The sequence below is a fragment of the Vicia villosa genome, linkage group LG4 (genome assembly GCF_029867415.1).
Source record: "Vicia villosa cultivar HV-30 ecotype Madison, WI linkage group LG4, Vvil1.0, whole genome shotgun sequence".
Lineage (NCBI taxonomy): Eukaryota > Viridiplantae > Streptophyta > Magnoliopsida > Fabales > Fabaceae > Vicia > Vicia villosa.
In genome coordinates, this window is record NC_081183.1 from 196,677,073 (window position 1) to 196,691,380 (window position 14,308).

General features: G+C 36.0%; 1 long non-coding RNA gene across 2 annotated transcripts; it reads left to right on the forward strand.

Annotated features, from left to right (window-relative positions):
* Positions 1 to 6,916: 6,916 nt before the first annotated feature.
* LOC131594224 (uncharacterized) lies at positions 6,917 to 8,445 on the forward strand. Of its 2 annotated transcripts, none has more exons than XR_009281316.1 (4): positions 6,917 to 7,139; positions 7,703 to 7,751; positions 7,839 to 8,037; positions 8,122 to 8,445. It is a non-coding gene; the product is annotated as an uncharacterized LOC131594224 (long non-coding RNA). The 2 variants fall into 2 exon arrangements; XR_009281317.1 differs by having other exon boundaries at positions 7,839 to 8,024.
* The last annotated feature ends 5,863 nt before the right edge of the window (positions 8,446 to 14,308 follow it).

Here is a 14,308-nt window from a genome sequence, read left to right on the forward strand (position 1 = left end):
TACAACCTTGAAAAGCCCTTGTGATTCTTGCTTTTATATCTTCAATGTCATTTTTGGATGAATGCATAATTTAATCTTTTGTTTGCAAGATTGTTGGATGAGTGTTAAAAGTACTTCACCTTTGTGTGTTCTTCATCCATTGATGAATTTTTGCTAGGTGTGATTCATGATGTGAGCATGTATTGTGTTAGAATGTTTTGTATGCTTTTTGTGCTTAGGATTCGTTTCATTTACATGTTGTTGTTGTAGGATAGTGGTAAGTACTTACTTTGTTTATACATTTTTGATTGAGCCATACATTTGTTTTTCGTTTTCAAAACTTGTTGATTCACAATTCTTTGGTTTATTACTTTTGATTATTTGATTTATTTGACATTGTTTGAGGACAAACAAAGTTTCAAGTTGGGGAGAGTTTGATAAGTTCCAAAATGTCGATGTTTTGAGTATGTAAATAGTGGCACTTATCGATACTTTTGTTAATACCGTTTGAATAATTCCCCGTTTTATGTATAAAAACGTATACTTTGTGAATAGTTGTATTTTCATATACTTTTATACCATTTGATAGTTTTTCCTTTGTTTTTATAGGTATTCATGCTTATTGGAGCCTTGAGGAATAAAGTGTCAAAGGCACGGCTTCGATTTCGCAGTTTTGGTGCAAGCCCGCTTAGCCATCGTCAAGCGGACTTCCAAAGACTCAAAATAAGGATGATAAAAAGTATCATTTTGGTTTCCATTCATTCATTATTGGATAGAGCATTGAATAAGCTTTCCAACGCTTCGAACCGGGCGCAATTCGGAGTTATGGTTCTCGAGTTATGGCGAAAACAAAATCTGATTTTTAGCAGACACCGCTAAGCGGAGGGGGTCCGCTGAGCGGAGCTCCAGCGGAGCAAATCAGCGTCTGGAAGCAATTTTAAGACAGCAGCTCGTTAAAATGGGCCAAAATCACATTTTTAGGTCATGGGTTGGGTATTTTTGAGTCCCAGCACCATCAACTTCATTCTTAGAGTAGAATTAGCTTAGAAAACAATTTCGGAGGTTGCATAAGGATGATTGGGGGTGGATTGAGCGCCGAACGAAGCTGACAAACTGGGAGATTTTCGGTTCATTTCTCTTCTTCTTTGTGTATTTCTCTTTGGTTGGGTTTTGTTTGTATATTTACTTGAATCTTATGTATATTTACCGATTATAATGTTATGTTTAACTTGCTTTACAAATCTGTGTTGATATTATGCTGGATTTTTGCTCTATGCTGGGGATTTGGGGTGCTTTAGAGATAAACTTCTTGAATCCTTATCTAGGATGATAATCTGTTGGCTCTGAACTCTAGAGATAGATTTAAAGCTAGCATTCACTGTTTGTATCTGTTCTTAATGCTTTCGTGTTTGAGCGGCGCGCGAGAGATCGCCGACGCGAGAACACGGATGTTCTCGCGACTTCGCGTTAGAGATAACCTTAGTTGTGAGATGATCTCGTTTGTGCTCCAGAGATGGACGCTTATGTGAGAGATACGTGATGACATAGATGAGTATCGTAGGTTGAGTATAACGGGTTGGTAAATGTATGTTTGTGAAGAGTGAATATATTTACATTCCTGATAAGTTATTTCTCTTCTAAGAATGTGTTTATTCTTTTACTGTCTATATCTTTGTTTACTTTTTGCTCATTCAAACCAAAGCTCGAAACCGTAGAAACTGTTGAATGGCATCTCTCCATCTCTGTGGACGATAATTCCCGGATCAATATTTCCAAATCTTTCTTGTTGCTTGCCCTAAACTGCATTCAACATCGAGCAAACAAACTTGAATCACTCCGTGTCTCTTTAAAGTTTGAAGCTTGTCTTACGGTTGATGTTGAAGGTCGAAGTGGTGGCTTGGCTGTCATGTGGAAGCATTCTGTTAAGTGTAGCATTTTAAATTTCTCCAGAAATTTTATTAATGTCTTGGTGAAAGATAATGGCAAAGAGGAATGGAGAGTTACTTGTTATTATGGATACCCGGAAAGAAGTAGAAGACAACAAGCGTGGGACTTAATACGTAATCTTCACAGCATGTCTGCTATTCCGTGGTGCATTATTGGAGACTTTAATGACCTTTTGTCTCAAGAGGATAAATATGGCGTGCACCCGCACCCTAATTGGTTGTGTAATGGATTTCGTCAGGCGGTTACGGACTGTGATCTTGTGGACATGCCCCTTCTTGGTCATCAGTTCACCTGGACTAAAAGTAGAGGAACCGATCATGTTATCGAAGAAAGACTCGATAGAGCTTTAGTTTCGCAAGCGTGGTTGCTCCTTTATCCGCAAGCGACTTTGACTAATCTCCTGGCCTCGCATTCTGATCATAGCCCGCTTCTGCTGGATTGCGAACCAAAGCAACGGAATCATAACAAGTTTCAGTTCCGGTTCGAAAATAGCTGGCTGTTGGATGAAGATATTCATGAGGTTGTTCAAAACGGTTGGAATTGTGGAGAGTACGTTGCTATTGAGGACCGTATTGCCTACTGTGCTGAACATTTAAATAAATGGCAAGTTATTAAAAGAAGACATCAGAAGGAGGAGTTACTTAAAAATGAAGAGATTATGGAAAGACTGAGAGGGTGTCATGATATGTATGGTGCGGGCCTTTTCCTGGCAGCCCAAAGAAATTACAATATTGCGTTACTACGTGAGGATACATACTGGCGGCAACGAGCGAAAATGCACTGGTTGAAAGAAGGTGATCGTAATACAACTTTTTTTCATCGGTCGGCTTCGGCCCGGAGACAATTTAAGAAAATTGAGTCATTAATGGATGAAGGTGGTAGAGAGACTCATGAACAGGATCAATTTTGTGGTATTGCTAACCTTTACTTCCAGGAGCTTTTCACGGCTAGTGTTGGGGTGTATGACCCAGTTATTCGTAAGATCCAAGGTGTGATCTCAGCAAATGATAATCAGTGGCTGTTACGTCCATTTATGAAAGAAGAATTTTTCTTGGCCCTTGACGAAATGCATCCTAATAAATCTCCTGGACCTGATGGTTTTAATCCGGCATTCTTCCAAGAATTTTGGGAGTTATGCGGTAATGATATTTACACAGCAGCTACGACTTGGTTAGAGCGAGGCTTTTTCCCAGAGTTGCTTAATGCAACCAACATATGCTTAATTCCGAAGTGTCAAAAACCGGTTACCATGAAGGGTTACCGGCCTATGTCGCTTTGTAATATAGTCTATAAAGTGGTGTCTAAAGCGCTAGCTAATCGTCTTAAACCGTTGTTAGACAAATGTGTGTCAGAGGAGCAGTCAGCCTTTGTGGAAGGGAGATCTATTTTAAACAATGCAATGATTGCTCATGAGGTTATTCATGCTCTTAAGAGGAAGACGAAGGGGAGAAAAGCTCACTTGGCTCTTAATATTGACATTAGCAAGGCGTACGATCGAGTAGACTGGGGATTTCTTAAAGAGGTGCTTGGTAAATTGGGTTTTGCAGACAAATGGATTCACTGGCTTATGATGTGTGTTACATCGACACACTATTCTGTAATAGTTAACTCAGAGAGGGTCGGACCTATAGTGCCCGGGAGAGGGTTGAGACAAGGCGATCCGCTATCACCGTATTTGTTTATTCTTCTTTCGGAAGGACTTACGGCACTCATTAAAAGTGCAGTGGCTAGCGGAGATATGCATGGAGTTCAAGTATGTAGGGGGGCACCTAGTGTGTCTCACCTGCTTTTTGCTGACGACTGTTTTTTATTTTGCAGGGCTAATCTTACGAAAGTTCAAAACCTTATGGAGTTACTTACTGTTTATGCGAAAGCTTCAGGTCAAGAGATCAATCTGTCCAAATCGGAGGTTTTTTCAGTAATAATCTAAGTAATCCAGCAAAGGAAGATTTAGCAAATATTATGGGAGTCCGGCATGTGATAGGTACCGGAAGGTATCTGGGTTTACCTTCGATGATTGGAAGAAGCAAAAAAGCGGTTTTCTCTTATGTTAAAGATCGTATTTGGAAGAAAATCAATTCTTGGAGTGGTAGATCCTTATCTCGAGCAGGGAAAGATGTTATGATCAAATCAGTGTTACAAGCTATCCCGGCTTATATCATGAGTTTATTCATACTTCCGGAGACCGTTATATGTGAAATAGAAAAGATGTTAAATGCGTTCTGGTGGGGAGGAGGTACAAATCATAAAGGTATCAGATGGATGGCGTGGGATAAGTTAGCTCGCCCAAAGGAGGAAGGAGGATTGGGTTTCCGTGATATTCGATCTTTTAACAAGGCCATGGTTGCAAAACAAGGATGGTACATCTTGGCGAATCCGCATACTTTAGTATCTCGCATCTTCAAAGCAAGGTATTTCCCGAGTTCTTCTTTCCTTGATGCGAAGCTTGGTTATAATCCTAGTTTTGTTTGGAAAAGTATATGGTCGGCTAGAGAGATTCTTATTATGGGGTGCAGGTGGAGCATTGGTAATGGTACTCAGATTAAGGTGATGAGTGACCCTTGGCTCCGGGGAAGAAGAGAAGGATGTTTGCATGGTCCGCAGAAACAAGGTGTGTATAATATAACCGTTAATAATCTCATGCTTCCGAATGCCAAACAATGGGATATGAGAGTATTAACGGAGATGTTCGATTGTGCAACGGTAGAGGATATTATTCACGTCCCTTTATTGGAAGATGTTACGGAAGATAGATTAATTTGGGGTGAGGATCAAGGTGGTATCTATAATGTCCGCTCTGGTTACAGATTATGGCGGAAGGCTACTATGAGGCAGAGTGTTGAGGAGTCGGAGGCTAGTTGGTCCAAGTTGTGGAAGATTAGTGCCGCTCCTAGATCTAAACATTTATTATGGAGAATTTTCAAAGATTGCTTACCCACTAGAAAAAGACTTCGTCATCATCATGTTCCTTGTGAGGTAACGTGTCCGTTTTGCAATACATATTTAGAAGATGATTGGCATATTTTCTTTGGGTGTGCGGAGACGATTATTAGCTTGAGGGTTGCAGGTTTAAGTCATATTATTGAGCCTAGACTTCAGGCTATGTCGGATGTTCGTTCGGTAATCTTTGATGTTTGTAATAAGGAAGATAGGAAGGTAGCAGGTCGAGTCGCTGTCATGGTAGAAGCATTGTGGAAGAATAAGAACGACATGGTTTGGAATAATGAAAAGGAGGAGGCATCCCGTCTTGGGTGGCTTGCTTTCCATCAATGGCAGGAATGGCATAATGCCCAAAATGTTCCGGTTAATAACAATCTTCAGCACCATGAGGTAATTTGGTCTCCTCCTGAGGGGGATTGGGTTAAATGCAATGTCGACGCCGGTTTCAACTTGCACATGGGAACGACAAATAGAGGTTGGTGTGTGCGGGGAGCGGGTGGCATTTTCATTCACGCGGGTGTGGCTTGGGACATTAGAAATCTCTCTATTCTCGAAGCTGAGGCTTTAGCTCTTAAAGAGGCTATTCAGGATTCTATTGCTCTTCATCTAGACTGAGTTATTTTTTAAAGTGACTCTCTTAGCTTGGTTACGGCTTTGCATTCTAATCCTAGTGGAAGGTCCGAGTTTCATCATATAATTCGTTCTATTAGTTTGCTTTTATCTTCTTTTCACAACTTTGAGGTTAAGTTTGTTAAACGCCAAGCGAATATGGTTGCCCACTCTCTTGTTAAGGCGGCCAATTCTTGGGCTAGGCGTAGCTCTATGCATTATGTTCCTCCTTGTATTACGTTACTTATCAATAATGAAATGAGATAGCTTTGCTTTTGTCAAAAAAAAAGAAAAGAAAAAAGGGAAGAAATTGAAATTCCTAATTCATAAAGCAACGAACACTAATTATTCCTTCTCCATTAATGGGAGACAAAAGCAGTCAACGATGAAGATTCTCTATCTGTTATGGTTTCATTTTCATTTTTAAGGTTTAAGCCGACATCTTTGGGATCAATCTGCCTATCACGTGTAGCATCAGAAGGTTGCACATCGTGGGAAATAAAATCTACCAAGCGGTAAACGTCAGTGTCGTGATAATCATCAAGCACATGTTTACTATCCTCAACAATTTTTCCTATATATATCAACATCCTTAGCAATGGACTCGAAAACTAGTAAAATTCTTGATCTAAGCTTTGTTAATAAGCTACCAACATTCGATTTGACAATGAACTTGAATTGCCGTTTGTTTCAAACAGGCTAACTTGTGATATATCATTGGCCACACCATTAGTTGCCTTATTGTTCAAAGATAATGAAATTGTGGCCTCTATGTTGGAATCAATTGAGAGACGAGCTAACTTCTCCACCTTCAGAAAGTCATCCATTAGTTTCAAGTTTTGAACAACTTCGGATTTGCTTGATTCCTAAGTACACTTTTAGAAACTTGGGAGGATGGCTTAAATGCTATTGTTGAAGTCCAAGACACGCTATAACTTCCTGCATCATAAATTTCAAAAAAAAAAAAAATCTATATTTTGATGAGGAGCTCTCAAGCTTTAAAAACTTCAATGGTGAAAAAACTCAGAATTTCACTGGAGAAAGAAAACAATGAAACCAACTTGTTTCTCTCTCTTCAAAAGCTATGTGTGTCAAGGTTTTGGAGAAGCACAATTTTGAGTTGACTGTTTTATTCCATCCTCGCCAATATTAATGCCATGCCACCTATGTATTTTTGGAACAATTTTTTTTAAAAAGGATAACATTTACAATAAAATAAGAACTGTGTTATAATTAATTTTGTCAAAAATGTGATGATATAGTTAGATCATTTAAAAAATTCGTGTTAAATTTAAAAATTCAACTTTATTTTATTTACTTATGACCTTCTTAGTCTATTAAAAATAATAGTTTTAATTATTTAAATAAATTTATTAATATAAATAAATCTTGTGGAGGGTTAAATCTACCATATAAGAAAATTTAAGGTTCTGGAAAAACCGAAAATACCCTTACTTGCTTAGCAAATGGTCACATCTCCTTTCTAATTGTTAGGGTTTCAAAAATTGAATTTCACTCCTTTATCCACCAAACTTTTGTGAAAAATATTTCTCTCTCCTTCCATCGTTTGTAATTCTTTCAAAATATCTACATCTTCAACAATCACTTCTCTTTCTCTACTATGTATCTTGCTTCGCCTTCTCAACTACACCAACGATCAATCTGTAAAGTTCTCCCTCTTCATCGTCTATTTGTTTATTTTTTTTCTTTGATACTAAAAATCTCAACTTTAGGTTATCGATGATTTATTGGTCAGTTACAATTTATATTGGTTTGGATCTTATGAGTTATGAATACAAGCATATATGTGAGTTTCTATTGTCATGTTTTGTATTTGCTAATGGTTTATGGTTTATTCGTGATTTGTTGGGTTTTGCAAAATAAGACGGTTCCTATTCTCTAATACTACTATTTGTGGTATAGATTTGGTTCGTATGTTTGTTGTTTAACGGTGTTTAATGGTGTATGTGTATAATGGAATTTGTGGTAGAGATTTATGTTCATGTTTTGGAATGATTTGTTTTAGTATTGTGGCATCTCCGGGTTTAAACATCTGCAAAGTGTTCGATGAAAGTTTCATATCAGTCACTTTCTTAATTTTTTTGTTTCACATTTGCGGTTGTTTTGCTGATGTTTGAATGTTTTGTATTTATGCAGATCAAGGTTTTATATTTTACAATTGATTTGTTGAAATTTATTTTTACATTTATATGTTTAATTTTACCAGATCATATCCGAGAAAAATCACAGAGAGATCTCCATATACCGGTTCTAAGGTTCGTTATTCTTGATTGGTATTTTAGAGTTTCATTTTGCTGTGATTTTATTTAGCTTGTGGTTGAATCATATTATTTATTGTATAGAGGGAGTTTGCTATGCAAATAAGGATTTCAATTTAGCAAAGCACCCAAAGATGCATTATTACTGGTTTTTGACTAATGATGAAATTGAGCTCCTCATTACATATCTCTATCTTCCACTTGAGGTTGTTCCAGCTACTTTGAAGAAACAGACTAAGTCGGTTAGTAGGCAATTCGGTGGTCCACCTGGTAATTGCCCTAGGTAATTTTACTGTGTTTTTTTTGGAAGGTTATTTTTATTGTTCTGATTGTTTTTTGTTTGTTTGAATTTTTTCGATTTGAACAGAGGCCCACTTGACTTGAAGGAGATAGGAGATTTGGCGATTACCATGGTGGTCCAAGTCCCAGAGGACCCGGTGGCAAGTTTGGAGGAGACAAGGGTGGAGCTCCAGCTGACAGCACACCATCTTTTGGGGTGATATTATTGAATCATGTATTCTTTGGAATGTTTTGTTTCCATTGATTTAAAAAATTCATTTATTTGCATTATGATTTTATTCCATTGATTTTTTATGGTTATGGTGCTTGGGTTAGTTTTGTTAGTATATCTCTACATGTTATATTTGAAAACCATAGTTTGAGTGACCAGTTTCTTTCTGCTTCATATTTGATTTTTTCAAAATTTCATTCTTAATCTAACTTACCCAAGTTAGATAAACTATCCAATCCTAGAACTTTTAATTTTATAGATTTAATTAATATCTTATACTAGATGTTAACTATTATTTGAAACCAAATCTCAATTTTTAAGAATTTCACTTCATAATATTAAACTTAATTCTTTTATATTATTTATTAAACTTAATTATTTTATATCATTTAAAAAATTTATATATACAAAAAATATAGGCACTAATTTATTATTTTTTTAAAATAAAATAAAATTTGTTGGTTAAATTAATTTGACTTTCTTTTATTACATTTTGAAAACAAATATGTGTACCATTTCAGTACTCGTGCGAGCGAACGTACGAGTATCCCGCTAGTTTTAAAATAAGACTACTAAACGTAATATGCCCAATTTAAATGTCGATTATTTTGAAGACACGTGTTAGATCATATATGAAACTAGTAAAGGACCCGTGCGTTCGCACGGGTCATGCAAAGTCGATATAAATAATAAATAAATATATAATGATGGTTAATAAATATATATAAAAGATACGCAAATTAAAAAGAAAAAACTTTTGAAATTATAATTGTCATATAAATAATAATTTATTAATCTAGTTAGAAATATATACTTTAGTAGAAAAAATAAATGAAATAATTGAGGAGTCATCTACCCGTACGTTCGCACGCATCATACAATATCGTTATAAATCTACCATGAGTAGTCATCTACCCGTACATTCGCACGAATTGCACAATGTTATAAATAATAAATAAATATAATATATGTGATTATATTTATTTAATTTGGTAACAGGTACCAAACTTTTTTGTCCAAATTTTGTTCATTGTAACTCATACCCCTATCTTATTATAAGCATTTGAAATTTTTTTCACTTATTTTAAATAAAAAATTCAATATATTTAATAGATTTAATTTTTTAAAAATATCGGTTATAGGTTAATATGTACATATAAAAAATAAAGGAAATAATTAAGTAGTCATTTATAAGTTGTAAATAAATATAATATAGTGATGATAAAAAATGTAAATAAAATTTATACGGATTAAGTAGCTTTGCCCCATCGAAAAATGTATGTTTTAGTAGAAAAATAAAGAGAACACTACAAAAAAAAGCCTCAGTAGTGACGTGAATATCACGCCACAAACCAAAAAAACACATCACAAACCAATATTTGCGAAGTGAAAATTCACGTCGCAGGAGGCAAGGTGGCAACTTTTAGTAACGTGATTTTCACTTCACTATTTAGTGAAGTGAAATTCACGTCGCAAAATTTGGGTCAAAGATTAATGCATATTCAGTCAGAGCAGGCGTAGCAGCGTTTGGGTCAGAAAAGCATCTTTAGTTGCGACGTGATTTACATGTCACTACTTAGTGACATGGCAATCACGTCACTAAATTTGCCTAGGAGTAAATGAAAAGCGCATTTAATGTCTAATGTTGCGACGTGATTTCCATGTCACTACTTAGTGACATGGAAATCACGTCACTAATATTTTTTTATTTGCAAAAAACCAAATATATATATATATATATATATATATATATATATATATAATTAAATTAATAAACTAAATATATTAAAATTTATAAAATTTATAAATTAATTCAATAAACTAAATATACTAAAATTAAGAAAGTAAAATTATAAATCTAATATTACTAAATAATGTAATTATAATTTAATTAATAGTTTACACAAATTCAAAATTAAAAGTTATAACAACAAAATAAAAACTAAACTAAATCAACAATCAATCCGGGTCGGGAAACTCATCCTCATTTAGATTTTCCTGATCGGTCGGCGCAGAACCCCCCATATTTTGGTTTCCACCAAAGGATTGCATAAATTGTCGCATTTGTGCCTCCATATCCGATTGTCTTTTCACCATGACCTCCATTTCCCGCTGATGCTCACTCCGCATTGCCATCATTTGGGCCTCCATTTGGGCTTTCAGTGCCGCTTCACGTTCCGCTGCCTCACGCCTCACCTCATTTATCGCCAATTGTCTTACAGTGTCTCTCTGTTCATCTGTTAAAGTTACAGGACGTGAACCTCCTTCCCCGTTGAGAACTCTTTGATATATAATTCTATCATCAGATCTCAAGGTGCCTGCCAAATTTCCACCACCAAAAAAACACCCGTTAGGCCCCTTGCCGCCAATGACTTTACTCCAAAGATAAAAATCTACATCTGGATGAAACGACTCTCCCGGTCTTGGAGTATACCGAGGATTAGCAGTCAGAAATTGTACAAGCAATGCCTGATAATCATCCTACACATACAAAAAAAAGTTAAATATAATTTAGTTGCCACATGAATTTCACGCCACAAATTTAGTTGCCACATGATTTTCACGCCACAACATGTCACATGCCACATGAAAATTATAACACATACATTCTACCTGTCAGAATTAATTAATAAATCAGAATAATAATACCGATTTAATTCATACATTATAACACATACATTCTACCTGTCGGAATTAATTAATAAATCAGAATAATAATCCCGATTTAATTCATACATTATAACACATACATTCTAACTTTGATCACCAATTTGATTCATATATATCAACACTTTATCGGCACTTCACAATCACCACCAAATACATCACAATTCATCGCTTAAAGAAATACCGATAGCTTAAAAAAATAATACGGATAGCTTAACCAAATATAATACCCAAATTAACCAAATAATATCGATAGCTTAACCAAATATAATACGGATAGCTTATCCAAATATAATACTCAACTTAACCAAATAATATCGATAGCTTAACCAAATATAATACCGATAACTTAACCAAATATAATACCCAACTTAACCAAATAATACCGATAGCTTAACCAAATATAATAGCTATAACTTAACCAAATATAATACCCAACTTAACCAAATAATACTAATAACTTAACCAAATATAATACCGATATCTTAACCAAATAATACAGATAGCTTAAAAAAATAATACCGATAGCTTAAATAACTTACCATAACTTTTTGTGTACGACTGTCAACAAAAGCTCCTGTTTTCTTTTTCCGAGTCCTCGCAACCAGCTCGGTCATAAGTGGAGGTCTATTTAATTCCTTAGTCTAAATAACAAAATAAACTATAATTAATAATATCAATTATTAATTGAAATTATAACTTTAAGAAGTGGTAATAATTATTACCATGCGACGAACATGCTCAGCAGTGCTTATACTTCCAACAGCATTAAGGCAACCACCCTTTTCAGATGCTCTCATCTTCTTTGCATTTTCAGATTTGGCCGCAAACTCATCACTCTCCCAACTAGGACAGATGCCATGAAGTTCCCAACGCTTTCTAACGCGTCGTAGCATGTCAGAAAGTCGTCTTGCAGTTCTGCCATAATAATTTTTTTTAATCTGTCTCTCTTTCATTGGTTCCCACACACATTTTTCCTGCAATAAAAGTAGATAAAATAAAAGTTAGATAATTGTAGTGAAAAAGTTATTTAAATAACAATAACTTAAACAATAAATTAAGTATACCTGAAAATGCGTAAACCAATGTTCTCTATCATCGCCCTTAACATCTTTAAAAGTCTTTATAAGATTTTTTATAATTCTGCTGAATTATATAACTTATAACTTTGGCAGCAGTCCGACTCGGCATGAATCTAAACAACATTAATTGAATTAGCATTAATTATAAAGTTATAAAAAATGGAAACGTATACTTAAATAAAAATTGATAAATAAGAAACTTACGAGCTTCCTTCGAGCCTAATAAAAAATCTCCCGTCAATGATATGAATCTGACTCGGATCATCATCCCCTCGAAGATCGCTCCCATCCAACTGATCATCCGCAGTCTCATCCTCCGCAGTCTCATCCTCCGCCTGATCATCATCCTGTGAGGGCACATATGGGGGATGTGGGGTGGGACCAGTCTGTGTGGGAGGTGGAAAACTAGATCCTCCAGTCTGCTGGAAAGATGAGGGACCAGTCTGTGTGGGAGGTGGAAAAATAGATCCTCCAGTCTGCTGGAAAGATGAGGGACTAGTCTGTGTGGGAGGTGGAAAACCAAATCCTCCAGTCTGCCAGAAGGATTGGGGCATCTGTGTCTGCTGGAAGGATGGGGGCACATGTGTCTGCTGGAAGGATGGGGGCACATGTGTCTGCTGGAAGGATGGGTAACCAGGTGGTGGTGGGGTAATAAAAGACGGACTGTCATATGGATACTGAGAGGAGAGTAGTGGCAGAAAACCCTGAGTAATGGCCATGGACATACGATTAACTTGACTCTGCGGGGGAGGACACGTGGCCAACTGAGGTGACTGACATACTACTACTCGTGGGCGTTGGTGCTTCTTATTACCACTATCATCAGCTACACCCTTACCTTTATCAAGTCGGGCGGCATTTTACCTATTTATAAAGATTACACAATTAATATAAATATATTCAGCAAATGAAATATAATCTCAACAACTGGTTGTCATTAACACATTCAATATAAAAATATAATCTCAACAACTGGTTGTCATTAACACATTCAATACATAGTTCATTAAGTGAAATTATAAAAATACACTTTCAACAACACATATTCATTATTCTAAATCTTCGTGCTCGTCATCCACATCATTCTCATCATTTGATGTGATATTGTCCTCAGATGCAATATCTTCATGCTCTTCATCCAATATAGATGAATCAACTAGATGCCCCTCAACCATTGTATCAGACAAACTTGTAGTTTATTCATCTGCAACCACATCATTAATTTGTTCCACTTCATCAACTTGGAAAGCAAGATCTTCTTCCACTAGATCGTCAGATTCAATATGACCCATTGGTTTTGTTTTTATGACAACACACCACCCTCGTTTACGTGGCACAAATAAAGGATAAGGAACATAGTAAACTTGCCTAACAATATGTGACATTATGAAAGGGTCATACTCTTTGTACCTCCGGTCCATTTGAATCTCAACAGTACCATATGTCCTATCTATTTTTGTGCCTCTAGTTGGATCATACCATTCACAATAAAACAAGACAACTTTATTTTCCGAGTCCAAGTAAGTGTACACCAACTCATAGATATGTTTGACAAAACCATAGAAGTCATCTTCACCACCATCTGTAACTCCTTTCACAAAAACACCACTGTTTATGGTCTTTTTCCCTTCAGTCCATGTATGAGTGTGAAATTTATATCCATTCACGAAGTATGTGTGCCATTCATTTGCACTTTGAATAGGGCCTTGAGACATGTTTCTCAAATGGAGTATTTCGGGAGTCGGTGCAACAATGCTATACATTCTCTCCTTAAACCATGCTGGGAATTGAGCATGGATGACACCAGATGTTGATTGTACACCGGTAGTATGAAATTAGGTGTTGTTGAATTCCCTAAAAAGAAACACATTATAAGTTTCAGAGTAATGAGTTTTATGATTGTAAAGAAAATTAAAAGTTAGGGGTATGTATACTTACTCAAGAAATGGTTTAACTTCAACGCAGTTGATCAAGACATGAACATGGGCAGATTGCTTTTCTTGTTGGGTCAACCAATGCACACCCTTTTTTCCAGATGGACGACCTGGAAGCCCGAAGACCGATAAAGTGAATTGACTCCTTTCACTAACATTGACAGGATTTCGAATGATTCTTGGAGTTAACATCAAATGCTTGAAATAGTGACTGCAAAAATGTGATGTTTCTCGATGCAAGTAATGTGCACATATCGATCCTTCAACTCTAGCCTTATTTTTCATTGATCGTTTTGAATCACCCATGAACCTTTCAAACGGATACATCCACCTATATTGAACAGGTCCTCCAAGATAAGC